The sequence below is a fragment of the Somniosus microcephalus genome, chromosome 3, assembly GCF_052327205.1.
Source record: "Somniosus microcephalus isolate GS21.2 chromosome 3, FLI_Smic_1.0, whole genome shotgun sequence".
Taxonomy (NCBI): Eukaryota; Metazoa; Chordata; class Chondrichthyes; order Squaliformes; family Somniosidae; genus Somniosus; species Somniosus microcephalus.
This window is the reverse complement of record NC_140989.1, coordinates 26,062,030-26,089,141: the sequence shown is the minus strand read 5'-3', so window position 1 is coordinate 26,089,141 and position 27,112 is coordinate 26,062,030. Positions and strand designations below refer to the sequence as shown.

At 46.9% G+C, this 27,112-nt stretch overlaps 1 protein-coding gene across 2 annotated transcripts in view; it reads left to right on the top strand.

Moving 5' to 3' along the window:
• Nucleotides 1-27,112, top strand: part of wdr27 (WD repeat domain 27) — a 608,079-nt gene that overhangs the window by 206,066 nt on the left and 374,901 nt on the right. The gene's annotated exons all lie outside the window — the stretch shown is intronic.

Here is a 27,112-nt window from a genome sequence, read left to right as displayed (position 1 = left end):
TATCAGTCCCAATGATTCTGCTGCTTCTCTTATTGCGTAAGCATTCATGCAATGGTCTGATCTGGAAGAAATCTGCAAAAAAAAAGCATCTGACACATGAAGGGGAATTTTAACTCGCAGCCAGAAAGCCGGTGGGATGCACGGGCCACCCACACAGGAACTGCAGTGGGTGGCCCAGTCCACTAAAGAGCTGGATTAATATGGTGGGAACAAGCTTGTTACTGATCTCAGGCACAACGCTTTTTCCTGTGAGTCTATACCTCATATTCACTAATCTGTGGGAAATTAAAAAGTGTCTTCCAACTTCCAGTCTCGCTTGAGACTTATTAGTTATATACTGTGACCTCTAGTTCTGTACTCACTATCTAAGTCAAATAGCCTGCTGACATTAACATCATCTAGCTGTCTGGCTGTCTCGGTATTTTAAAACCTGGATTGTATTTCATTTTAATTTCCCTTAGAGCCTTAAGTCTTGGAATCAGATGCATTGCTCTTCTCTGACCTCTTGGCTGGTGCTTTCCCGTCGCCATCCAAGATGGAAAGATGCTGATCAACATGGTTTCCTATAGAACTGCTTGTTAATTTAGATTTCAGCAGAGATATTAAACCATGGTCCCATCTACCTGTTCAGGTGGACATGAAGGGGGAAAAATTTGACTGATTAGCGCCTCCCGTTAGCGCCCTCTGGGCGCTAATGGGGCGCAAAGCAACTAGCGCCTGGGCGTGGCGATGTTTGTGTCGCTTGCGAAATTGACCAGATATTTTGTGGTGGCATTAAGTACTACCGTCACGATCTCCTGCGCCCGCAGATCGTGACGTCAGTTGAGCGTGTAGCGCCCCGGACTGGATATTGAGTGGCGCCCCCTGCCTTTCTGCCTGCCGCTAGCAATGACAGGTAGAGGGGAATGTTTTACAGTCAGGAAGGGACTGGGGGAGCGCTATTTAAAGGCGGCCGCTTCCTGCCTTTTTTTGTCAGCGACATTTTTGCACCACGCATTCTGAGAGAGAGAGATTTCTGGAGAGATTCAACGCTGTGTGAAGGAGTTTTGGGTACTGAGCAGCACTTTGCAGGTTCATTTTGATTTGACCTTCCTTGCATCGATTTAGAAGAGACTATGGGGGGCTGCACTCTGAGCTCTTTCCCTGGACCTCTCCATTGTTCTTTCCAGCAGAATTGATGTACAGGTCTCTCCAGGCCGAGATTCAAGACTGCAATGAGCAGGGTGTGGCTGGAGAGCAAAATCAACCCTCCCCTTTAAGAACTGGCCGGCGCCATTGTGTCTGTGTTCCATTGCTAACTGACATCACATGAGCTTCGCCAGCGCTCTGAGGTAGCCCCTCGCTCCTCAGTGTTAGTGCCTTAAGAGAGGTGTGCAGCGCCTGATTTAACGCTCAAATCACCTCCAGGGGCGATAGAAGCCAGGTTTGCAGTCGGAGGTGATAATTAGCGCCAGCTGCTAAACTTTGCGCCCAGCCGATAATTATGCCCCAAATGGGGCGATACCGAATTTCTCCCCCGAAGGATCCCATAGTACTATTTTTAAAAGCGAGGGGAGTTCTTTTTGTATTCTGGCTAACATGCATTTCTCAATGAACACCAGCAAAATATATCTCATTTGCTGTTTGTGGAAGCTTGTGTACAAATTAGCTGCCACCTTTACCTACATAACAACAGTGACTATACTTAAAAAAATGTGCATTTATATAGCTCCTTTCATGACCTTAGGACATTCTAAAGCGCTTTACATCCAATGAAGTACTTTTGAAGTGTAGTGTAACTGCTATGACAAAGTGTAATGTAGGAAATGCGGCAGCCATTTCGCGCACAGCAAGCTCCCACACACAATGTTGATGATGAACAGATAATCTGTTTCTGTGATGTTGATTGAGGGATACATTTTGGCCAGGACAGCAAGGATAGCTCCCCTGCTCTTCTTCGAAATAGTGCCATGGGATCTTTTGCATCCACCTGAGAGAGAAGACGGGGCCTCAGTTTAACATTTCATCTGAAAGACGGCACCTCCGACAGTGCAGCACTCCCTCAGCACTGCACTGGAGTGTCAGCCTAGATTTTTGTGCTCAAGTCTCTGGAGTGGGGCTTGAACTCACAATATTCTGACTCAGAGGTGAGAGTGCTACCCACTGATCCACGGCTGACACAAATAATACATTGACTGTGAACTGCTTGAGGACATTCTGAGGGTGTAAAAGACGCTATATGAATTCAAGTTCTTTCTAATGCAGATACCAGTTTAGCAACTCGCTGCTATGTGTGGGGACTCAACATGGTAGGAGCAGGGGAAATAATCTAAAAAAATAGATTTATTACCAACAGTTTGTTTTCCCTTATCTATCTGGTGAATATTTTATATTGTGCGTTCTCTTCCCCCACACTTACCCTCGCCTTTAAATCACACCACATTTATTACTCTTTGAAATTTACGCTCAAACCTTGGTAAAAGAAACGTTATCATTACAAAACTCCCATTGTAACAAACTAGGGCCGATTTTAGCCCTAAGATGGGAATGGACCGGGCGGGAATCGGGGGGAAAGCTCTCCACTGATGGAAGTCATACCTAGCACAAAGGACGATGTTTGTGGTTGTTGGAGGCCAATCACCTTGGGGCCCAGCACCTTGCTGCAGGAGTTCCTCAAGGCAGTGTCCTAGGCCCCAACCATCTTCAGCTGCTTCATCAATGATCTTCCCTCCAACATAAGGTCAGAAGTGGGGATGTTTGCTGATGATTGCACACTGTTCAGTTCCATTCGCAAGGTTTTTTGCTAGGTCTCGCTCTCTCTGGTGAGACCTCTCTCTTTTGCACAGTAATTTACCGAGTGGTTCGACCCACTCACCCCTTAGGTTCTGTACACTGGACTTTGAGGCAGGAACTACAATGCAGAGAATACTCTGTAGACCAAGTTTAATGAAACGAAGTGAAATTTTATTGCATAAAGAAAAATTGAATGTAAGCCAATAAGGTACATGGGAGGGAAAAACAAATCATAATACAGTACTAACCAATATATCCACAGGCATATTATACTACAAGGTTCACCATGAAATAGGGAAACACACGGATCATCGAGGGACAACAACTCATTGTTAATTATCCCCTGAAATGCCCACCCCCTAAACCTAGCTAGATTAGATTATGAGGGGCCAGAAACATGCTCACCAGTCCCAGTTAGAAAATAGAGGTTTTTGAAGTCTGCGTTTTGGTCCTCTCAGGCGTCCTGTCTCCACGTGGTCAGTGGAACGCAGCGGGCTGCGACACACTCTTTTCTCCCTCGAGGTAATGGACACGGACAGGCTGGATGTTAGCAGGCCTGGACGTCGGCGTGGAGAGAGCCCAACTGTTTGACCATTTTCATAAGGTCTCTTCTTGGAGGGTCGCCGTCTTTTCGTCTCGTCAATGGCCCGGGGTTTGTCGATGATCTCCCGATAGCTACCCCGGGTCTGGACGCTGACTCAGCCTGAACCACCAATGACTACTCTTGAGTCTTCAACACGTCTCTGATCCCAATCGTCTACCGAATCGTCTTCTTCTTCCGAGTCTGAACGGCCTCTCTACCGAACCCGAACTCCTAACCGAACTGCACCTTCTTCAGACCCCCGAACGATCTCTCGAAAATGATCTCTACAATGCTCTTTCTCGATCAACTCTCTCGATCATCTCCCGATAGCTACCCCGGGTCTCCAGTTATACTTCTCATCGAGGCCCTTATCTCCCGCCATATCAAGGTTAGTCTTTGTTTAAATTTTGGTGGGCTTGTAGCACAGAGGGGTAGTCATTGTGTTTAAAGTACTTTCGGGATGGCCGGTAACTACCATCTCTGGTCTGGAATGACCTTGTATTGTCTTTAATGGGTCTTGATGTCCCCCTTTGAATTTGAAGCTGTTTCCCTTTGTCTGGGTAAACATTTTCATGGCCTTTATCTACAGGCCGATCTGATTGGATCTGCATCCAATCCATATGTATGGGGTTCTGTCTGGTTTCGCATTCTCTGAAATTGCATTCCAGAACTTACTGTGGGCTGAATCCACAAAAGCTGTCTGTGGACTGCAGGAACCATTTTAAAATGTCCCAAAAAGCTGGTCACAGGTTCTGGCGGCCATTTTGTGTGCCCCTTTTTCTGGGCTTCTTTCAAAACAGTCTTTAAAATTAAAGCCTTTTCTGCCAATAGACCCTTAAAGGACAATGTTCAATTTTGCGAATCCTACACAACTCCTCAGATAATGAAGCAGTCCATGCTCGCATACAACAAGGCCTGGGCAACATTCATGCTTGGGCTGATAAGTGGCAAGTAACATTTGCGCCACATAAGTGCCAGGCAATGACCGTCTCCAACAAGAGGGAGTCTAACCGCCTCCTCTTGACATTCAACGGCATTACCATCATCGAATTTCCCCACCATCAACATCCTGGGAGTCACCATTGACCAGAACCTTAACTGGACCAGCCACATAAATACTGTAGCTACCAGAGCAGGTCAGAGGCTGGGTATTCTGCAGTGAGTGTCTCACTTCCTTACTCCCCAAAGCCTTTCCACCATCTACAAGGTACAAGTAAGGAGTGTGATGGAATACTCTCCACTTGCCTGGATGAGTGCAGCTCCAACAACACTCAAGAAGTTCAACACCATCCAGGATAAAGCAGCCTGCTTGATTGGCACCCCATCCACAACCTTAAACATTCACTCCCTCCACCACCGGTGTACCGTGGCTGCAGTGTGTACCATCTACAAGATGCACTGCAGCAACTCGCCAAGGCTTGTTCGGCAGCACCTCCCAAACCCGCGACTTCTACCACCTAGAAGGACAAGGGCAGCAGGCGCATGGGAACACCACCACCTGCAAGTTCCCCTCCAAGTCACACACCATTCTGACTTGGAAGTATATCGCCGTTCCTTCATCGTCGCTGGGTCAAACTCCTGGAACTCCCTCCCTAACAGCACTGTGGGAATACCTTCACCACACGGACTGCAGCAGTTCAAGAAGGAGCTCACCACCACTTTCTCAAGGGCAATTAGGGATGGACAATAAATGCTGGTCTTCTCAGCGACGCCCACATCCTGTGAATGAATAAAAAAACTAAGCTGCTGGTATGTGGATCATACGAACATACGAATTAGGAGCAGGAGTCGGGCACTCGGCCCTTCGAGCCTGCTCCGCCATTCTATAAGATCATGGCTGATCCGATTACTCCACATTCCCACCTACCCCCGATAACTTTTCACCCCCTTGCTTACCAAGAATCTATCTACCTCTTCCTTAAAAATATTCAAAGACTCTGCTTCCACTGCCCGCTGAGGAAGAGAGTTCTAAAGACTCACGACCCTCTGTGAGAAAACATTTCTCCTCATCTGTCTTAAATGGGCAACCCCTTATTTTAAAACAGTGACCCCTAGTTCTAGATTCTCCCACAAGAGGAAACATCCTCTCCACATCCACCCTGTCCAGACCCCTCAGGATCTTATATGTTTCAATCAAGTCACCTCTTATTCTTCTAAACTCCAGCGGATACAAGCCTAGCCTGTCTAACCTTTCCTCATAAGAGAACCCGCCCATTCCAGGTATTAGTCTAGCAAACCTTCTCTGAACTGCTTCCAACGCATTTATATCCTTCCTTAAATAAGGAGACCAATACTGTACACAGAACTCCAGATGTGGTCTCACCAATGCCCTTCATCCAAGTCATTTATATAAATTGTAAAAAGTTGAGACCCCAGCACTGATCCCTGTGGCACACCACTCGTTACATCTTGCCAATCAGAAAATGACCCATTTATGCCTACTCTCTGTTTCCTGTTAGCTAGCCAATCTTCTATCCATGCCAATATGTTACCCCCTACACCATGAGCTTTTATTTCCGCAATAACCTTTGATGTGGCACCTTATCAAATGCCTTCTGGAAATCTAAGTACAGTACATCCACCAGTTCCCCTTTATCCACAGCACATGTTACTTCCTCAAAGAACTCCAATAAATTGGTTAAACATGATTTCCCTTGCACAAAACCATGTTGACTCTACCTGATTACTTTGAACTTTTCTAAATGCCCTGCTATAATGTCTTTAATAATAGCTTCTAACATCTTCCCTATGACAGATGCTAAGCTAACTGGCCTGTAGTTTCCTGCTTTCTGTCTCCCTTTTTGAATAAAGGAGTTACATTTGCTATTTTCCAATCTAATGGAACCTTCCTCGAATCTAGAGAATTTTGGAAAATTAAAACCAACGCATCAACTGTCTCACTAGCCACTTCTTTTAAGACCCTAGGATGAAGTCCATCAGGACCCGAGGACTTGTCAGCCCGCAGCTCCAACAATTTGCTCAGTACCACTTCCCTGGTGATTATGATTTTCTTGAGTTCCTCCCTCCCTTCCATTTCCTGATTTACAGCTATTTCTGGGATGTTACTTATATCCTCTATAGTGAAGACCGATGCAAAATACCTGTTCAGTTCAACTGCCATCTCTTTATTTTCCATTATTAATTCCCCAGACTCACTTTTTATAGGACCAACGCTCACTTTGTTAACTCTTTTAGAAACATAGAAACATAGGAGATAGGAGCAGGATTAGGCCATTTGGCCCCTCGAGCCTGCCCCGCCATTCAATGAGATCATGGCTGATCATCCAAACTCAGTACCCTGTCCCTGTCTTTTTAAAATATCTATAGAAACTCTTACTATCTATTTTTATATTCCTAGAATATTTGTGCTACTTGGATTGCCAGGAGATTTTCCAGTTTCCTTATGAGGTCCTCCTACGAGGTGCACTCCTAGTAGCCTCAACAAAGCTGGTGAAAGGCTGCTCTTGCTCATGTTGGGACCCTCGAGATGCTCGTAGCTAGTGACTTCTGGATGCTCGAGCCTGTGAGGGCAAGGCAGCAGACTGCTGCGCCTTGGCTGCTGCTGGGACAGTCTGTTTGGAATGCAATCTGTCTTCAGGGAATGGGACCTCGCTTTAAGAGGTGCATTCCTGCTTTAAATAGGCTGGGGGGAGGGCTGGGTGGCTGGGGATGCCAAAATATGGGTGCATAAAGTGGGCGGGCTGCCGCTTTCTGACATGATTGGGTGGGCCGCCCCTCAATCATATTGAAATGAGGCCTGGCTGTTAAAATTGTCTGGGCTTCACGATGGCATCATCGTGGAGGCTTCCTGCTCACCCGATTTTTGCCTCCAAGTTAAAGTCAGGATTACTGTTTCACTGATTCTTAACTTGTCAGTAGAAGTGCTTAAATTGTGGAAGGAAGCTCCAGTAAAGAACTACTTTGTAAGCCCTATGAGTTTTGAAGCGGTGAATTTTGACAGAATTAAGAAACCAATCCAATCCACATTAACATCAACAAACAAAATCTATGTAACAGGCTCCCTCTGGAGATGGTGGAAGCAGTTAGTATTGATTCATTCAAATTAAGATGGATTTCTTTCACATAATAACATCTTGGATACAGTATATGAGTAATTTGAGACATGACACGTGGTAAGTGTAGCATGCTGATATACCTATCAATTCATCCAATGAAAAGCGACGAGTTAAGATAGTAACTATAGGTTTTTATTGGCTAAATAACAGAGCCCACCCTCGTGGGTGATCGGGTCCAACAAGGAGGAATACCAGCCAGTCGACCACCTTTATACCTGGGCAAGCAGGCGGAGTCATGGGCGGAGTCAGCTGTGGTCAGCCCAGGTATAACAGCGTGACAAGAGGTGACCTTGTGTAGTGATACAACAGTGTAAACAGTGATAACCATAGTGTAACGATATAAACAGTGATAACCATAGTGTAACGATCGTGAACGATAAAAGTGGTTTACCACACATGCTTGGGAGGAAAAAGGTGACTTTGGACCTATGACTTCCAAAGCTTTCCATCGCTGGTGGTTTTACTCATGTCTGGGTCTGCTGTAGACTCAGTGATAGAGATTGATTGCTATGAATAGTCAACAACTCCATTATTGTTGTATCATGTGACTAGCAGGGTGGTAGAAGGCGAACTAGATGGACCTTAGCCTTTTTTCGTCTAACAATTCCGATGTTCCTGAGATCAGATTTCTGAATTTTAGAAATTATGGCCTGGATAATTTATGGGAGCTGGTCACTTCCGATTTGTGCCATATAATCAGGCTTGCAAAACTTTCTTTTCAGAGTACACACTATAGCCAACAACAATTCAGTTTAGCCTGGATACTCTGTAATTCTCTCTACCATCCATTTTAATTTGTTACACATTTTAAGTGATTTGGAGAGAATTATTTGAAGCAAAACCGAGGGTAAAAAAAGAAAGACAAATTACTCAGTTGACCCATAAAGAATATGTGCACAGAAAATCTTTGTTTTCTGTATCCAGAAGCACACACGTAGACATCTTTAATGTAACACAACTCCCATCTGCAGACAGTGAGATGCCAGAGGCAGCAGAAGTGACTATAAAGTGCTTATTTAGCCTACATATGGGGGCAAAAACTTATTTCTGCTTTATCAAGCTTCAAAGGGGTAAAATTCCAGTGTGCTGCTCGTTAATTTGTGCTAGGAATGCATATTGCAAAATTACGCATTCTTGCCCTTCAACTTTTCATCATCCATTAAAGTGAGTGGCTGCTCCATGAATTTACTGATTCCTTATTTTTCCTGGTGCTTCACTAATTCATGAATTGGCTGGCGTCATCTGCTCTGTTATTATTTACAATTTACTGCTGTATTGATTTGCAGGCTCAGTTAGCTTGTGCTCACTGCTCTATGAGTTTGTAGATTTGTTGGTGGCCAGTGCTCTAGTATTGTATTAATTCATGGTATAACAACAGAAAATGCTGGAAACACTCAGCTGGCCAGGCAGCATCCGTGGAGAGAGAAACAGAATTAACGTTTCAGGTCTGGGACCCTTCATCAACCTGAAACGTTAACTCTGCTTCTCTCTCCACGGATGCTGCCTGGCCTGCTGAGTGTTTCCAGCATTTTCTAAAGTTATTTCATATTTCCAGCATCTGCAGTATTTTCAAGATTCAAGATTCTTTATTTGCCATATGTAACTAGTACAATGGAATGCTTACTCCCCAATCACTCCCACAATAAAGCTCTGGGAGCTCACAGAGACACGTCAGCTATTTTTACAGCGCCGTGTTCAGAAAGTCAATTCTTTGGCATCCAGTGGCAGTGGGAGCACGATGTCCCTCAGCCGCTCCGCCCTCCTCACTGTTGCCGGCTCGGCTCCACATGCGGTGGCCTGCTTCTCCCGCTCACCCTCTGGCCACCATTCCCGGCTCCCCTCCTCCCAGTCGGACTGCGAGTCGTCGAGTCTGCTGCTGCGCCCCGATGCGCTGCGCTCCTCCGCCCGACTCGCCCAACACATCCTCCGGTTGCCGCGGCCTCCACCTCACCGTCGCCGGCTCCACAGTCCGACGGCCCAGGCCTGCTTCTCCCGCTTCCGGTCCAGCCTCTGGCCGCCATGCTCAGCTCCCCTCCTCCCAGTTGGAATCCCTTCCGCTGAGGAGCGGCCGGCCGACGTGCCCTAGCGGGTCGACGTGGCTGCTGCTGCTTGCCGCGCTGTGCTGCCTCCACCCGACTCGCCGAACACCTCGCTCCGGTTGTGGGAGCGAGCGGCGAGAGCGGGCCGCCCAAAGCAGGGAGAGCGCGCTAACACCGGACCGTCTCGGGCGCCATCTTGACATTGTATTGTATTGTATCTTGACATTGGTATTGTATTAATTCATGGTACCTGCTTACCTGTGTCACAACGTTCAATGGTAATTTTTTTCTATTGTCAGTGATGCATGTTACATAAGAACATAAGAATTAGGAGCAGGAGTTGGCCATACAGCCCCTCGAGCCTGCTCCGCCATTCAATAAGATCATGGCTGATTTTCGACCTGAACTCCACTTTCCCGCCTGATCCCCACATCCCTTTATTCCCCTAGAGTCCAAAAATCGATCTTTCTCAGCCTTGAATATACTCAACAATTGAGCACTTTGGGGTAGAGAATTCCAAAGGTTCACAACTCTCTGAGTGAAGAAATTCTTCCTCATCTCAGTCTTAAATGGTCTACCCCTTATCCTGAGGCTATGCCCCCTAGTTCTAGACTCCCCAGCCAGGGGAATTACATAGGATTACATAGAATTATATAGAAGATACAGCACAGAAACAGGCCATTCAGCCCAACTTGTCTGTGCTGGTGTTTATACGCCACATGAGTCTCCTCTCATTCTATCTAACTCATCTCGGCCTTTCAGCATATTCCCTTTTGTATCATGTACTCATCGGGCAGGATTTTCATTGGGCCGTGGAGGCGGGATTGGAGGCGTGTGGGGGTTAAAATCCTGAAATTGGGGGTCCCAACCCCATCCTGCCCCCAACCCGCCTCCATGCCAGTTTCAAAGGAGGCGGGTACCCGCCCCGCACTGGGAGCCGCCTCCCCAAGGTGGGAAGGGGATTAGTGCCAATTAACTGCCTGTTAACAGGCAGTTAACAGGCAGTTTTTAGCCTAATCCCTATTTTTAATGTCGAAGTGTGGGATTCCCGATGGCTCCAAACCACACCAAGTTAGAGGAGGCGGACCGTCGGGATGAAGGGCTTGGATGGGTCGAGATGTCTGGTGTTCAGGTGAGTGATGGGTGCATGAGTGAAAAGGTAAGTGTGTTTGGTGTGTGTAAAGTGTTTAAAGAAGTTCTACTAACCTTTACTTACCTTTACAGCCTTCCTTCCTTCAGGTCTCGGGAGTCCCTCATCTCACCGGCACAGAAAGCAGAATGGCTGCGAGCTGTCAAAAATTGCAGCATTCAGCTTTCTGTTCCGGGGAGATCTCTAAATCATCCTGAGAGGAAGGAATTAACTTAGAATACAAATTGTCAGTGTTTGACAGCTTCAAATAGCTGTGAAACGCTGATATTTCATCTGTCAAAAGGTCTTGACAGATGAAATATCAATCTGTGACATCACCTGCTGCCGGGTGGCCCTTAATTGGCCTGCTGAGCCCGCTGGGCGGGCTCAACAAGGTCAATCAAGTGTAAATCGCGTGGGTTGGCTAGAACTCAATGGAGGCGGAACTACAACCCCGAAAGTTGTAGTCCCGCCTCCTACCCGACTCCTCAATGAAAATCCAGCCCATCAAGTGTCCTTGTGAAAGCATCTAAGCAATTTGCCTCAACCACTTCCTGTGGTAGCGAGTTCCACATTCTAACCACCCTCTGAGTAAATATATTTCTCATTATTTCCCTATTGGATTTATTAGTAATTATCTTTATTTATGGCCCCTAGTTTTGGATTCTCCCACAAGTGGAAACATTCTCTCCACATCTACCTTGTCCAACCCATTCATAATTCTAAAGGGAAAAAAAATCAACCTGTTCAAACTTTACCGATAACTGTCATTGCTCAGTTCTGGTGTCATCCTTGTAAAAATTTTTTGCACTTTCTCCAGTGCTTCTATGTGGTTTGTGCGAGTTGAGTTTTTCTGTTGCGATTATATAATGTCGAAAAAGGCAATCACATTCTGTTGCAATTGAAGATTTCCAGCTTAATTTAATTATTTTCTAATTTGCACGTTACGATGATAGGCTGTTATTTTATTGTTTTAGGATGCAGTGTCATTATTTACTTTGTGAGCACAGCAAGATAAAACTTTCCAACACTGTACAGGTTTTGAATCTCCCATGTGCAGTGGCGTGGGAGATTGACTGGTAAATTTTAAATATTTAATGCTCCCCCAGCACTGCCCAGGTGGAACCCCCCTGCCCCAGGCAGCATAACTATAGTGTTTGTAGCATAAAGCCTCTGCCTCCAAACTTCTACTCCCCCTGAGCCCTATGTGCCTGCACCACCTGCATACGGGACCAGAATTTCAGCCCCAGTATTACTGAATTTCATCGGAGCATGTCAAATCATTTTACATTACCAGGAACACAAATACTTACCCAATCACACGTTAACAGACACAAATAGAGACCAGGAAAATATCTTTTACCACACAATGAAAGAAAACATCCATAAAATATTAAGAAACATTTGTTTTTGCTTACTAAACAAATATCTGTTGCTCAGACAATGCTGTGCTTTTGTGTGGTTTCAAAATTGGTTGTGTGTCTAACTGTTATGATGAAAAACACCCGTAAGTCAAAGGCCCATTCTAACTGTATCATGAAAGTGTTGTCAAAGAAGTTCGCTAACTAGCACTTCATATTTAAGATGCTCTCATAGATTGGCTTAGACACTCAATTAAGCTGCTTATAGCCGTGTGTTGATGTGCCGCATTTGCCACACTGAAGCATTGACACGATTTAGAAAATGGAGGCTTTAAGGATGCTGGCTAGCTGCCACAATCAGATATGGAACGTATAAAGACAGTCATGAAAAATAATCAGAATGATTATTTATAGATGTCTGAGGCTATATTTTGCAAGACTGTAGCAATGTGAATCTGGCAGGCTGACATATGAGAGTTTTATTTGATTTCATTTAAATAAATCTTTAATTTACAGTTATTTTCTAAATGCAATACCAAAAACTATTAACTTAAATAATACAGCATGCCAAGTAGCCTTCATTGGTTAAGCGTGTGTAAGAGTTAGTTTTATAAATATAGTGGTGTGGCGGTACCACCGGTTGTCCCTTACATATAGATATATACATAATTCCCTTTAACTTACCTAACTGTATGTACTTAACTTACTTATGTATGTATAACTTACCTGTTGGGGCTGTTGCCCCTTTAACTTACCTATTGGGCCGTTGCCCCTTTAAGAGGCGACCTAATGCGCTGACGTCACGCATCACGTGACGCACGCGTGCCGGCCTCCGGCCCGACTCGGTCTTCCAAGACGGCCGCCGGCACAGCCCGGCCTACCGCGACTTCGGCCACATCGGCCAGCCGACGGGAGCGATGCGATCTTCCGCCCCCGTGGCAAGCACCGTCGCAACCTCGGCCTCAACGGCCAGCCTCCGTACTGGAAGACGCGCTGACGCAACGACACAGTCACGTGACGCCCCAAGCGCGGGAAACGCGACCGAGCGTGATGACGTCATCATGCTCTCCACAGGACTGCGAACTCAGTCCTCGTGGAGTCCCCGCTGGGACAAGACCTACACCACGGTGCTCCTACAGTCAGCCATCTTACCTGCCATCTTACCTGATGTAATTAGTCTGTTCCTGTAAATAAACAACTTGTTAATAGTTCGTCGAAGTCAAACTCTCTTATTTAGTGGCGATCTACATGAACCGCTACATTGGTGACCCAACGACGTGAGTACGGGAGTTCATCAATTCCTACACTACAATTGGTGACCCCGTATCCGTGAACGATTTTCACGGCAGCAACGCGCAGCCTGACCCTCGTCTTCACTGAGGTACAGCACGCCCAACGGCATCCGTCGACCACCAACGCTACATTGGTGACCCAACGACGTGAGTACGGGAGTTCATCAATTCCTACACTACAATTGATGACCCCGTATCCGTGAACGATTTTCACGGGAGCAACGCGCAGCCTGACCCTCGTCTTCACAGAGGTACAGCACGCCCAACGGCAACCGTCGACCACCAACGCTACATTGGTGACCCAACGACGTGAGTACGGGAGCTCATCAATTCCAACGCTACAATTGGTGAACCCGTATCCGTGAACGATTTTCATGGTAGCAACGCGTGCCTGAACCTCGTCTTCCCACAAGACGACCAACGCACAACCGACGAACAACCACGGAACAGCAACCGCCTCACTCCGCCAAAGGCGACCCCGTCTTTGCGAACGTATTCACAAGGTAAGCGCAGCCTGGAGCAGATCCCGTTTGACACGGACAAACCTCAACCGGACCCCGTTCGTTTTTTTGTGAGCAATTTTCACAAAAGAAGCACGCCATGGAAGCACCAGCCGTTTTGCTGTCGCTACCACAATCCAGGGAGCCAGTCTCCCTCGTGCTTTATACCGGTAGAAGCCCCGTTCGACGAGAACATCGATGCGGTGCCGACCACGCACTTGCTCACGGTCCCCGCACTCATTTTTCCTACCGCCACACGGATCGTCCGTCTCTACGTCCACAGCGACAGCAAGTATAAATCTCTCCAAGCGCGGGGTACAGCATGTTCGGGCCCACAAAATCAGAGAGCGCCCTGCGGGGATACCACGAGGACTCACCCCCACGAAACACGAGGACCCACTCCTCGCGCACGAGGACCCATCCCTCGCGAACCAGGAGGACCCATCCCTCGTGAAAAACGACGACTCCTTCTCCGCCGACGACGCACCAGCCCTTCAGCCTGCTGGTTGTGTTACCTACTACACGATTCGGCGTGAACAAAAAGTGTGCCGCCCTCCCGGCTGTTTTCTCCTAAATCTACAACAGTTACAAGTGTTGCCGCCGTCCAGGCAGAGTTTACCCCTCCCGAAAGCAACAACAACCTGGACCGTTGCCGCCCTTCAGTTTTCCTCTCAACGAACGCAACCGCCCACTGACGCGGCAAACAACGAGGACGGGTCCAACGGGCATCCTGTGGCTGCGATCAGCCACGTGAAAGTTGCTAGCCTCACCGATCACTGGTTAACGCAGTAACTCTTCACCCTCTGTTGTGTTAACGTCGTAGCACTATGGCATGCACTGTTCCACGTGTTCCAGCCTCCTGAAGGTTTCGCTCACCTGTCGGCGCGTTCACTCACCTCGCCTGTCAAGTCCTTCTGGAACGTTCGTTTGGCGTTCCTGCAGAGTTCGTCAGAACAAGGACTTGTTCCAACATCAACAAGGCCTGCTGTTTCGCACGTTTTCATGGTCCTTCGCCTGACGGATACATTTTATTCGCCACGATGCGCGTACGGATCCCCTCACGAGCAGCATCTTCGGACCTCGCTCGCCAAGCCGAGACAGCACGACCGCCGAGACCACCAGCGTCAGACCATCTCATCCTTGGACTTTCGTTAAAGCGAATTCTGGGGGGGGCCCATGTGGCAGTACCACCGGTTGTCCCTTACATATAGATATATACATAATTCCCTTTAACTTACCTAACTGTATGTACTTAACTTACTTATGTATGTATAACTTAGCTGTTGGGGCCGTTGCCCCTTTAACTTACCTGTTGGGCCGTTGCCCCTTTAAGAGGCGACCTAATGCGCCGACGTCACGCATCACGTGACGCATCACGTGACGCACGCGTGCCGGCCGCCGGCCCGACTCGGTCTTCCAAGACGGCCGCCGGCACAGCCCGGCCTACCGCGACTTCGGCTGCATCGGCCAGCCGACGGGAGCGACGCGATCTTCCGCCCCCGCGGCAAGCACCGGCACAGCACGGCCTCGCAACCTCGGCCTCAACGGCCAGCCTCCGTACCGGAAGATGCGCTGACGCAACGACGCGGTCACGTGACGCCCCAAGCGCGGGAAACGCGATCGAGCGTGATGATGTCATCACGCTCTCCACAGGATTGCGAACTCAGTCCTCGTGGAGTCCCCGCTGGGATAAGACCTACACCACGGTGCTCCTGCAGTCAGCCATCTTACCTGCCATCTTACCTGATGTAATTAGTCTGTTCCTGTAAATAAACAACTTGTTAATAGTTCGTCGAAGTCAAACTCTCTTATTTAGTGGCGATCTACACGAACCGCTACAGTGGCACCATTTCCTGATATACTTCCCCAATAGAGAGAGAAAAAAACCCAAGCTTAGTTGGTCCATAGGGCATTCGGCCAAATTCTGTGATCTGACAACAAAATCGATCGCTAATATTCTGCCGTCACCACCAGTCAGTTAAACTCAAATCCCACATTGACTGCTCGGGTCGACACGATGCTGCCTCCCACAGTCTGGGAAAGTTAAACAGCGGAAAGTACAGCGCCCAGGGCAACCCCAAGGCCCAGGTGCTGCTCTGTCAAGACAGAAAATGATCAGCAGTTTCTTAGAGAATTGCTAATCATTTTTCTGATACTTCAAAACCTAGTAAGAGGGGAATTCTGTTCAATCATTAGTCCATTAGCACATGGAAAAACATTACAGAGACCTCATAGGGTAGATCTTTTGTTCAAATCCTCCTGCTCTCAGGGCTGGCTGGAGACAGAAAATCTGTCGGGGAACTGTTCTGCCATTGCTTCACTGGTCACTGCCACTTCCAAAATGTTCTGTCAGAACTGAGAGGGGTTGGTGAATACTGTACATCTTCCCAAATATGAGTGCAAGAGCTATAAACGAATGATGGAAACAGTTTATCTTTTTCATAAAGACAGTGCCCCTTTAAAATGGAAAAATGATTCCAGCTGATTAGCTTATGCACCACTGTTGTTCAACATTTACATAAACGATTTGGACTCGAGAATCAGAAATACAATTTCAAAATTTGCGGATTACATCAAATTGTGGGGTATAATTAATACTGAGGAAAACTGCGACAAAATACAAGAAGATGTTAATAAACTTGCAGATTGGCATGTAAATGACAAATTCATTTCAATATAGATAAGTGAGTTTGTACATTTTAGTAGGAGGAATAAGGAGACTCACATACCCTTTGGAAAATAAGAGTCTAGGTAGAGGAGCAAAGGGGTACAGATACAAAAATCATTAAAAGTAGCAAATCATGCAAACAAAGCACTGGGGTTCATTTCTAGAGGAATAGAATTGAAAAACAAAGATGCAATGTTAAACTTGTATAGAACATTGGTTAGACCACACTTAGAACTGTGCACAGTTCTGGTCACCATATTACAAAAAGGATATACAGGCACTGAAGAAGTGCAAAAAAAATTTGCAAGAATGATACCAGACTGAGAAGTTATAACTATCAGGAAAGACGCAACAGGCTGGGCTCTTTTCTCTAGAATAGAGAAGGCTGAGTGGTGTCCTAATAGAGATCTTTAAAATGATGACAGGGTTTGAAAGGGTAGATGTAGAGAAGATGTTTCCACTTGTGGGGGAGTTCAAAACTATGGGATAGTCACTAATAAATCCATTAAGAAATTCAGGAGAAACTCAGGAGTGGTTAGAATATGACACTCGCTACCACGTGGAGTAGTTGAAGTGAATAGCATAGATACATTTAAGGGAAAGCTAGATAAGTACATGAGTGAGAAAGGAATAGGAGGATATGCTGATAGGGTAAGGTGAAGTAGGGTGGGAGCAGGCTGGTGTGGAGCATAAACACCAGCACAAACCTGTTGGGCCGAATGGCCTATTTCTGTGCTGTAAATTCTATGTAATTCTATGAAGTGACGTGAGGGAACGTTCCTGGGCACAGTACTAAAGGAGAAAGATAACTGCTCCCCAAAAGCTCAGCAGGCACATTTTGACAAAGGCAATTTTGCTCCGTTGGACACAGGATGTGACAATGATTGGACCTTTTTAATAGAGCTTTATATTATATTGTAACTTTAAAACATCTCGTTGAAATTGGGAGGACATGAGTACTTGGCTCTGCAGCACAAAACCACCCACCAAGTTGATGTTTATTTAACAGTCTCAGTCTTGGAGGCTCTCTTGGAGACCTACCCACTTAACGCGAACCCATTTATGTCGACATCCCACTTATAGCGACAAAAAGTGAAGTCCCAGTTCCTTCTCTATATATTCAAACAAAAAACTTACTGTTTATGTCAATGCTGACATAAATTCTGGCCCGGTTAAGTCGACAAATTTTTAAAGTCCCTAACAGCATTAAAGGCTTATATCACTTACTGCTATACTGACACCCGACCTGTACTGGCAAACTCCTACATCCGCTTAATTTACTCCTGCGATCCAACCTGGAACAGCAAACTCCCATAAGTGCAGTTCGACTGAGAACATCGTCCCGGCTCCTGTGTCATCTCCCAGCATCCCAAGGCTTGAAACTTTGTAAGTTTCTACTTGCTATGGGGCTTTCTCTTTTGTGTGGGTTACTTTTTATTGCATCCTTCTCACTGCCGGCAGATTGTATTGTAATAGTAAGCTGCCTGGTCAGCTTCATGTTAATTGAAAGGGAACTGTAATAGTGACTATAAATATCATGCTGTTGGAGTAGAAGGCAGTCTTCTGAAGATGGGGTAAAGCATGTTGTCAAATTAGAATTGAGGAAATTTTATTTTGGTCCTGGCCAATATTTATCCCTCAATCAACATCACTAAAACAGATTATCTGGTCATTATCACATTGCTCTTTATGGGAGCTTGCTGTGCGCAAATTGGCTGCCGCGTTCCCTACATTACAACAGTGACCACACTTCAAAAGTACTTCATTGGCTGTAAAGCGCTTCGGGACGTCCTGAGATCAGGAAAGGCGCTGTATAAATGCAAGCCTTTCTTTCTGATCCACGCTGTGCTCTATCTGAGAATGCTTGATGCTAGCACACAGTTCATAAAGCATTTCCATCCATCATGTTGATGAGTACAAATTCACTAGACACAAGAGAAACACCTATTAAATCTGCTCCTATCTCTCCTGCCTTGTGATCTGTTGCATATTCATGGAGACTGTCCCCAGTGCCTGCACGTATATCTGATGCACTGCAAGCATCATTCTTCTAAAAGCTGAACCCTTGAGTTCTGGTTCCCAGGCTCTTCAGTCAAGAGGCTACGTTGTGTAATGGCAGGTACATGTTCCTTGCAATTAGAGTCCATAGGGGAATATTAAGTTGGGTGATTGTTTGTAAAGAAGTGAGTGATGGAAACCTTCCAGGTGAAGGATGCGGGTGTAAAAAGCACAGTGCTGCTTCCTGGACATTGATTGTAAAGAATTCACTCACTTTAACAGAGTAAGGAGTGACTGTAAGTATCTGATATACTTTGCACAGTGTATTCTTACAAGGTCCTGCTGGCTAGGGTTGCTGACTCTGGTTGTATGTATTCCTGGAGATTTCATCACATGACCTCCTGCCTCCATTTGCCCTACTCCCGCCATTGGTCACCCGACATGTCAATCCTCACAGGCACTGTCTTCCCACGCTAATTAGAAAGCAAACAGACTCGTTGTTACCTGAATGAATGATTCTTGACTGCCAGTCAAACAGCCTTTTTTCACATCTTAAATATTTTTTATAACTAACAAATGAATGTATTCAAAGAAAGAAACCCACTATTTTTGTTAACGTTCCTATGATTTTTCTCCCGGGTTGCTCGCTGCTGTGTCCTGGAGATTAATCTTCGATTCCTGGAGAGCCCAGGACAATCCTGGCAGGTTGTCAACCCTACTGCTGGCTCTTTTAACTTTGCCTGCCCCAATAAGGTCATTAAACCTTTTGTGGCACTGCGTTGCTGTACATGCTATGGTACTCTTGACATTGTGAAGCTTTTGTGCTATGCCAACAAAGATTTGCAAACTTAAGCGTTGCTGTTAGCCCTGGATCACTGCTGCCGTGCTGCTATATTTTGGGGCCTCCATCTCTGAAACCCAAACAGTGTGGTCCTCCTCTGCTTAACTTATTGGAGAAGGATAACCATTGCTTCTTCACTGAACAAACATAGAAACATAGAAGATAGGAGCAGGAGTCGGCCATTCGGCCCCTCGAGCCTGCTCCGCCATTCAATGCGATCATGGCTGATCATCCAAATTCAGTACTCTGTCCCTGCCTTCTCCCCATACCCCTTGATCCCTTTAGCCTTAAGAAATATATCCAACTTCTTCTTGAATATATTTAATGAATTGGCCTCTACTGCCTTCTGTGGTAGAGAATTCCACAGGTTCACCACTCTCTGGGTGAAGAAATTCCTCCTCATTTCTGTCCTAAATGGCTTACCCCTTATCCTTAGACTGTGACCCCTGGTTCTGGACTCCCCCGACCATCGGGAACATCCTTCCTGCATCTAGTCTGTCCAGTCCTGTCAGAATTTTATAAGTTTCAATGAGATCCCCTCTCATTCTTCTAAACTCCAGCGAGTACAAGCCCAATCGACCCAATCTCCCCTCATACCTCATTCCTGCCATCCCAGGGGCTGTCAGCCCTCCTGCAGACCCTACCTGAGCTAGGTCAATGTAGGTTTAAAATAAAGGAAACCAGGATCTGTCTGCAAAGCTATTCTCTATCACTTCTTTCAATCCGCAACAAAATATAAGTTTCAAAATCTGCCTTCGAGTATCAATTATCAGAGATGAGCAGCTATTTCTGAGCAAACAGCTCAAATCAAGTCTAGCAGATTCAACAGTAACTTTTAAAAGGATATTGGATACACACTTGAAAAGGAAAAAATTGCAGGGCTATAGGGAAAGAGCCGGGGAGTACGACTAATTGGACAGCTCTTTCAAAGAGCCGGTGTGGGCACATTGGGCTGCATGGCCTCCTACTATGCTGTAGAGTTCTATAATCTCCAAGTCCAATGTTTTTCTGCTTCCCTTTAAGCTGCTGAAGGTCTTTAAATCTTCCAGCAGCGGACAATTTTGCACCCCCCCCCCCCAAATGTCAAGCTCCCAATTAGAGGAAGTACTGCTGCTGGAAAGTTGCCTGTACTATAAAAATTAGACTGATCCTGGAAAAGGCAGTGGTGACAGCTCAATTTACTTCTGAAAAGGCACAAAATACGCTCTGGCATTATTCTGCTTCGGCTTTCGCCCAAGCAGAAAATCCTACCCCAATAGTCAGATCAGCTTAGAACAAAACTCCACCACCCCCTAACAAATCTGACTGAGGTTCAATACGTCAGACATGCAATTTATGTAACTTACCAAGCCGACCATTTTAGGAAGCCAGATTTTAAGGAGATACATTCCAGGCCTGTCACCAAGTCTTTGAAGAGCTAGGTTCTGCAAAGGTCATCAGTCTAACTTAGTGTGCAGCAGTTAAAGTTGATAATTATGCTTGGAGGTATTTGGCTCCTATAAAAGAAATATTGTGTTAGGAGCCAAATTAAAATGTTTGTAGAGCCAGGTCATGTGGAGTGCCATGGCTTCCTTTGAAGCAGGCAGTCATTGGCAATTCAGTGAGCCGTTTAGATGCTGATTCAAATAATAAGGCACAATGGTGGGAAAATCGAGACCAGATTAAATTGTTATTTATACACAACATGCATGGATGCGATCATTAGATATGATTTAGTGCAGGGATGTCCAACCTGCAGTCCTAGGGCCATATGGACCCCAACTCTAGCAATCCAGCTCCAGAAGCCCAGGCTACTCAGTCTTACTTGTTTGACTATTGTGGGTTTGGAAGTTTGTAAAGGGATGGTGTTGGCACCGTAGCCTCATTAATGGATACATCCTAATTCAGAACATCAAGGTCCTTTAGTATCAACAATTTGAGATATATGGAAATGAATGGGACCATGGATTTAAGCAGGTCCTAACTGGTGGAGATAGACTAGGGCAGATTAAATTTAACACAGAGAAGTGTGAAGTGATTCATTTCGGTAGGAAGATTAAGGAAAGGCAATATAAACTAAATGGTGCAATTTTAAAGGGGGGTGCAGGAACAGTGAGACTTGGGGGTGTACATACACCAGTCTTTGAAGGTGGCAGGACAAGTTGAGAAGGCTGTTAAAAAGGCCGACAGAATCCTTGGCTTTATAAATAGAGGACTTGGGCTCGATTTTGCCATTGAGGGCGGGCTGGGGCGTGTCGGGACCCCGACTCCGAAGTGAAGTGGGGAAAAAAGTGGGATTTTCCCCTAATTGGGCAGTTGATTTCCAGCGTGTGGAAACTCCTGGCCCAATGAGTCTTTTCATACAGAAAGTCACCTCCGATGACATCATCAATGCTGCTGGATTTAAGGCCTGCAAGCAGCCTTGCTTCTTCTGGAGACTTTAAACTTTATGCCCATTGTTGTGATCGCTTCATTCAGCAACTGTGTCCAGCAGTAGGCCAAAGTGTGCTCCAAGGTTCGATGAGGCCTCCCTCCAAGCTCTGGTGGAGGGAGCAAGATCAAATAAGGAGGTGCTCTTCCCTTCCTCAGGGAGGAAAAAGCCTCCCCAGCAGACTAAAGCTGTGTGGATGCAAGTGGCCCAGGAGGTCAACTCAATCTCTATGTGCCGCAGAACTTGGCTGCAGTGCAAGAAGAGGTTTCATGATCTTCTCCGCACAGGAAAAGTAAGTATGACTTTCCCATCACCCTCAATCTGATCCCCATTGCCTCTCCTCACCAGCACTCTGCTTTGCCAACCTCTTCCTCCACATCCCACTTGACACTGACATCCCTGCACCCTTACCCATTCCCTCTCTCTCTATGGTCACACTCACGTAACTATTCTACCATGCAGCCCTCACATTCCCTATCACTGTGATGCAATGACAACAACTTAGAACACACAAGGAGGGCCATTTGTCTCCTTCTAAGCATCTATGCTATGGATTCTCTACACTCACTCCTTCATTCTCACTCAAACTCCACTTGTGTCTCTCATTGCAGGAAAAAAGAGTCCACAATAAGAGGGAAAGAGCGAGGACAGGAGGAGGGCCTCCCTCAGTAGCCCAGCTCACCCCTGGGAGGATGCGGTCCTGGAGATCGTGGGAGTGGAGGACGATGCGCAAGTGGGGGACGGACAGATGGGTGCATCACAGCAAGTTGGTGACAGAATAGTTTTCCATCTCTCTCATTGACATTGCATGAGTCGCTGATAATGATTCTGAAGCTCTAACAGATGGACTTATGATCATATGCAATGTGCATGTAACCTTGGCATCACATCTCTGACTCTTTCCTTTACACCCCCACAGGACCATCAATAGCACCCGTCCCCACTGTCCAGGAGGAACAGCCTGAGCTTCAAGACTCCTCAGAGGAAGCTGCAACCTCTGAGGGCGTAGCGTCAGCAGAATTCAGCGCACCCAGCACCAGCGCAGACACTCACCCCTGGGTAGGACCTTCGCGAGATAGAGTAGCGTTGTCACCTGGTGTAACACAGCTCACAAGCGAGCATCAGCAGATGGTGGAGACAGGGACAGCAGTCAAGAGTCCTTGTCGGAGGGTGCAGGACTCTCCCAGCTCGGCTCAGCTGCATGTCGACCCTGTGCCTCCAGGTCCATCCAGAAGGAGCGCGGTGCTGGAACTCCGGGAACAGGTGCAGGAGTCTCTGGCAGGTTTTGTCTCCAGTGTCGCTGCGAGTGTGGAGCGAATGGAGGAGTCCATCGCAAACATGAGCAGAGCCTTTGTGGAGGCATTGGCGCATGAACGCATCACCACGGAAAGGATGGCAACCTCCGTGGAAAGGATGGCTACGGTAGAGGAGAGGATGGCTACGGCCATGGAGGAGCTAAGTCGCCAGAGTGTTGAAAACATGGTTATTATTCAGAATAGACTGGCATCTCTTGAGCGATGGTCAGCTATTGAGCATAGAAACAAAACCTTCATGGAAGTCCTCTGGAGTAGGACTTCCAGTGCAGAAATGGGTCCTCATGGCCCCCCTGAAGTGCAGCAAGGTGCTGTCAAGCCACTTGCTAGCTCTGAAGTGGGGCTGACCCATGAGAGGGATGTTGGTGGCAGACAACAAGGAAGTGGGGGCTCCTCTCCAAGCGCTCACATGACCATGTCAAAGCAAAGCCCTCGGTCAGAGCCCCACCAGAGTCCTCACCCAACTGAGATGGGCGTCTCATCCCCTGCACAGCCGCAGGAGCAGCAGACTGTTGCCAAGCCCTCACAGGTTCGCAACCCCAGAGGACGGCCGCCAAAGGTGTCGAGACAGGAGCAGCAAGAAAGTGAGCAAGGGGCCTCCACATCTGCTGAAGCCACAGGGGAAGCACCACGAAGGAGCACGCGTAAGAGGAACATAATGCACAAGTAGTCACAAGGGTAGTCACTTGGGTGTAATGTGTTTAATTTTGAAAAGCCATCAGTTGCTTATTGTCATAAAAAGTTCTGATGGCAAACTATTGCAGTTGTGGCCTGTGTCATTTCGCAAATGGGACTTCCACATTGAGGGCTTAGAGCGACTTGCAATCGTCAGTATGGTGGTCAGTGTGATAGGAATCCGCAGGTTCTTGTCCATTGTCGATGCTCTGGCAAGAAGGTGCGAGGCAAAAGTGTTTGATTGTGCAGGCTAAGCAAATCTGGCCAACATGAGTGCGTCCCTTGCAACCTGGGCAGCAATGTGGTCGCGCGCTGGTGCCTTCTGGCCTGTGCAGCTTCAGCTGGGTGAGCAGCAGCTTGGCGCTCCTGTTATTGCTGCTGCTGTTAGTGCTACTGTTGTTCATGGTTCTGCTGCGGCCACGGCTGGTCTTCGACCGAATCTGATGTCCAGGAGGATAGGTAATAAATGGTTCCCATGCTTCTGGTATATGCCTCAGTTGAGGAAGCGCTCAGTCAAGGTGGGGAGAGGGGTTTCCCAGGAGGTCACACTGGAGATGGGTGTCAGGCTCCAAACTTCCACAACATTAGTATACCTGCTAAAAGTTCCCCCAGATCTGAGACAACAACATTCTGCCACCTGCAAATGATCATTGGTGAAAACTCCTTTTTAATGGTGGAGCTGCAGCTGTTAGTAAGCAGTCCACTTGTGAGGCCGCCAGGATTCACTGGCGTGTTCCAGAAGAGACGTGCAGGACGGGGGAAAAGTGTTCAAATCAGAAAGGCCTCTCAAAATGGGATTATAGAGGCAATTAACTGGTTGTTAAGGGCCTTAAGGGCCTATCCCACCTCTTGGAGGCGCGATGGAAATGAGGTCTGATACCCCGATTCTAGGAAAATTGCTCAGAGGCGGGCTGGAGGCGGGATTAGAGCCGCCCGCCATTTTTTGCGATTTTAACACCTCACACGCCCCCAATCCTGCCTCCTCGGGCCTGGCAAAATCGAGCCCATAGAGTACAAAAGCAAAGAAGTTATGTTAAACCTGTATAAAACATTGGTTAGGCCCCAGCTGGAGTATTGTGGCCAATTCTGGGCACCACATTTTAGGAAGGATGTCAAGGCCTTAGAGAGGATGCAGAGGAAATTTACTAGAATGGTGCCAAGGATGAAAGAATTCAGTTAAATGGAGAGACTAGAAAAACTGTGGTTCTCCTTAGAGCAGAAAAGGGGAACTTTGATAGAGGTGTTCAAAATTTTGATGGGTTTTGCTGGAGTAAATAAGGAGAAACTGTTTCCAGTGGCAGAAGGGTCAGTAACCAGAGGACACAGGTTGAAGGTAATGGGCAAAAGAACCAGAGGCAAGATGAGGAAAACATTTTTACTCAGCAAGTAGTTATGTTCGTGAATGCACTGCCTGAAAGGATGGTGGTGTGGAGATGCCGGTGTTGGACTGGGGTGGACAAATGTAAGAAGTCACACAACACCAGGTTATAGTCCAACAGTTTTATTTGAAATCACAAGCTTTCGGAGCGCTGCTCCTTCGTCAGGTGAAGTGGAGAGATGCATATAGACACAGCTTATATAGTCAGAGAATAATGCCAGATGATTACAGGTAATCTTTCTAACTGCCATTTATCACACCTCGGCAGAGAGATAATCACAGCAATCAAAGGTCAGTCATAGAGTCATAGAGTTTTACAGCACAGAAAGAGGCCCTTCGGCCCATCGTGTCTGCGCCGCCCATCCATCCCTGTCCAGTCTAATCCCATTTTCCAGCATTTGGTCCATAGCCTTGTATGCAATGGCATTTCAAGTGCTCATCCAAATGCTTCTTGAATGTTGTGAGGGTTCCTGCCTCTACCACCCTTTCAGGCATTGAGTTCCACATTCCAACCACCCTCTGGGTGAAAAAGTTCCTCCTCAAATCCCCTCTAAATCTCCTGCCCCTTACCCTGAATCTATGCCCCCTTGTTATTGACCCCCCTACTAAGGGGAAAAGTTCCTCTTTGTCTACCCTATCTATGCCCCTCATCATTTTGTACACCTCAATCAGGTCCCCCCTCAGCCTTCTTTGCTCCAAGGAAAACAACCCCAGCCTGTCCAGCCTCTCTTCATAGCTGAGGCGCTCCATCCCAGGTAACATCCTGGTGAATCTTCTCTGCACCCTCTCCAAAGCAATCACATCCTTCCTATAGTGAGGCGACCAGAACTGCACACAGTACTCCAGCTGTGGCCTCACCAGCGTTTTGTACAGTTCCATCATAACCTCCCTGCTCTTATATTCTATGCCTCGGCTAATGAAGGCAAGTATCCCATATGCCTTTTTAACCACCTTATCTACCTGTTCCGCTGCCTTCAGGGATCTATGTACATGTACACCAAGGTCCCTCTGACCCTCTGTACTTCCTAGGGTCCTACCACTCATTGTGTATTCCCTTGCCTTATTTGTCCGTCCAAAATGCATCACCTCGCACTTTTCAGGGTTAAATTCCATTTGCCACTTTTCCGCCCATCTGACCAACCCGTTTATATCGTCCTGTAGCCTGAGGCTTTCCTCCTCACAATTTACCACCCCACCAATTTTCGTGTCATCTGCGAACTTACTGATCATACCTTTTACATTCTCATCCAAATCATTTATGTAGATCACAAACAACAAGGGACCCAGCACCGATCCCTGAGGTACCCCACTGGACACAGGCTTCCAGTCACAAAAGCAACCTTCGACCATCACCCTCTGCCTCCTGCCACTCAGCCAGTTTAGGATCCAACGCGCCAAGGCACCCTGGATCCCATGGGCTCTTACCTTCTTGACCAGTCTCCTATGCGGGACTTTGTCAAAAGCTTTACTGAAGTCCATGTAAACCACATCCACAGCATTTCCCTCATCCACCCCTCTAGTCACCCCCTCGAAAAATTCAATCAGATTTGTCAGACATGATTTACCCTTGACAAAGCCATGCTGACTATCCCCGATTAATCCTTGCCTCTCCAAGTGGAGACTAATTTTGTCCCTCAGAATTTTTTCCAATAATTTCCCTACCACAGATGTTAGGCTCACTGGCCTGTAATTCCCTGGTTTATCCCTGCTACCCTTCTTGAATAATGGTACTACGTTAGCTGTTCTCCAGTCCTCTGGTACATCCCCTGTGGCCAGAGAGGTTCTGAAAATTTGTGTCAGAGCCCCTGCAATCTCCTCCTTTGCCTCCCACAGCAGCCTGGGATACATCTCGTCTGGGCCTGGGGATTTATCCACTTTTTGGCCTGCTAAAACCGCTAGCACCTCCTCCCTCTCGATGCTAATATGTTCAAGTATGTCACAGCCCCCTTGCCCGATTTCTATGTCTGCATCGTCTTTCTCCATAGTGAACACAGATGCAAAAAATTCATTTAAAACCCCGCCTACATCATCTGGCTCTACACACAGATTGCCACTTTGGTCCCTAATGGGCCCTACC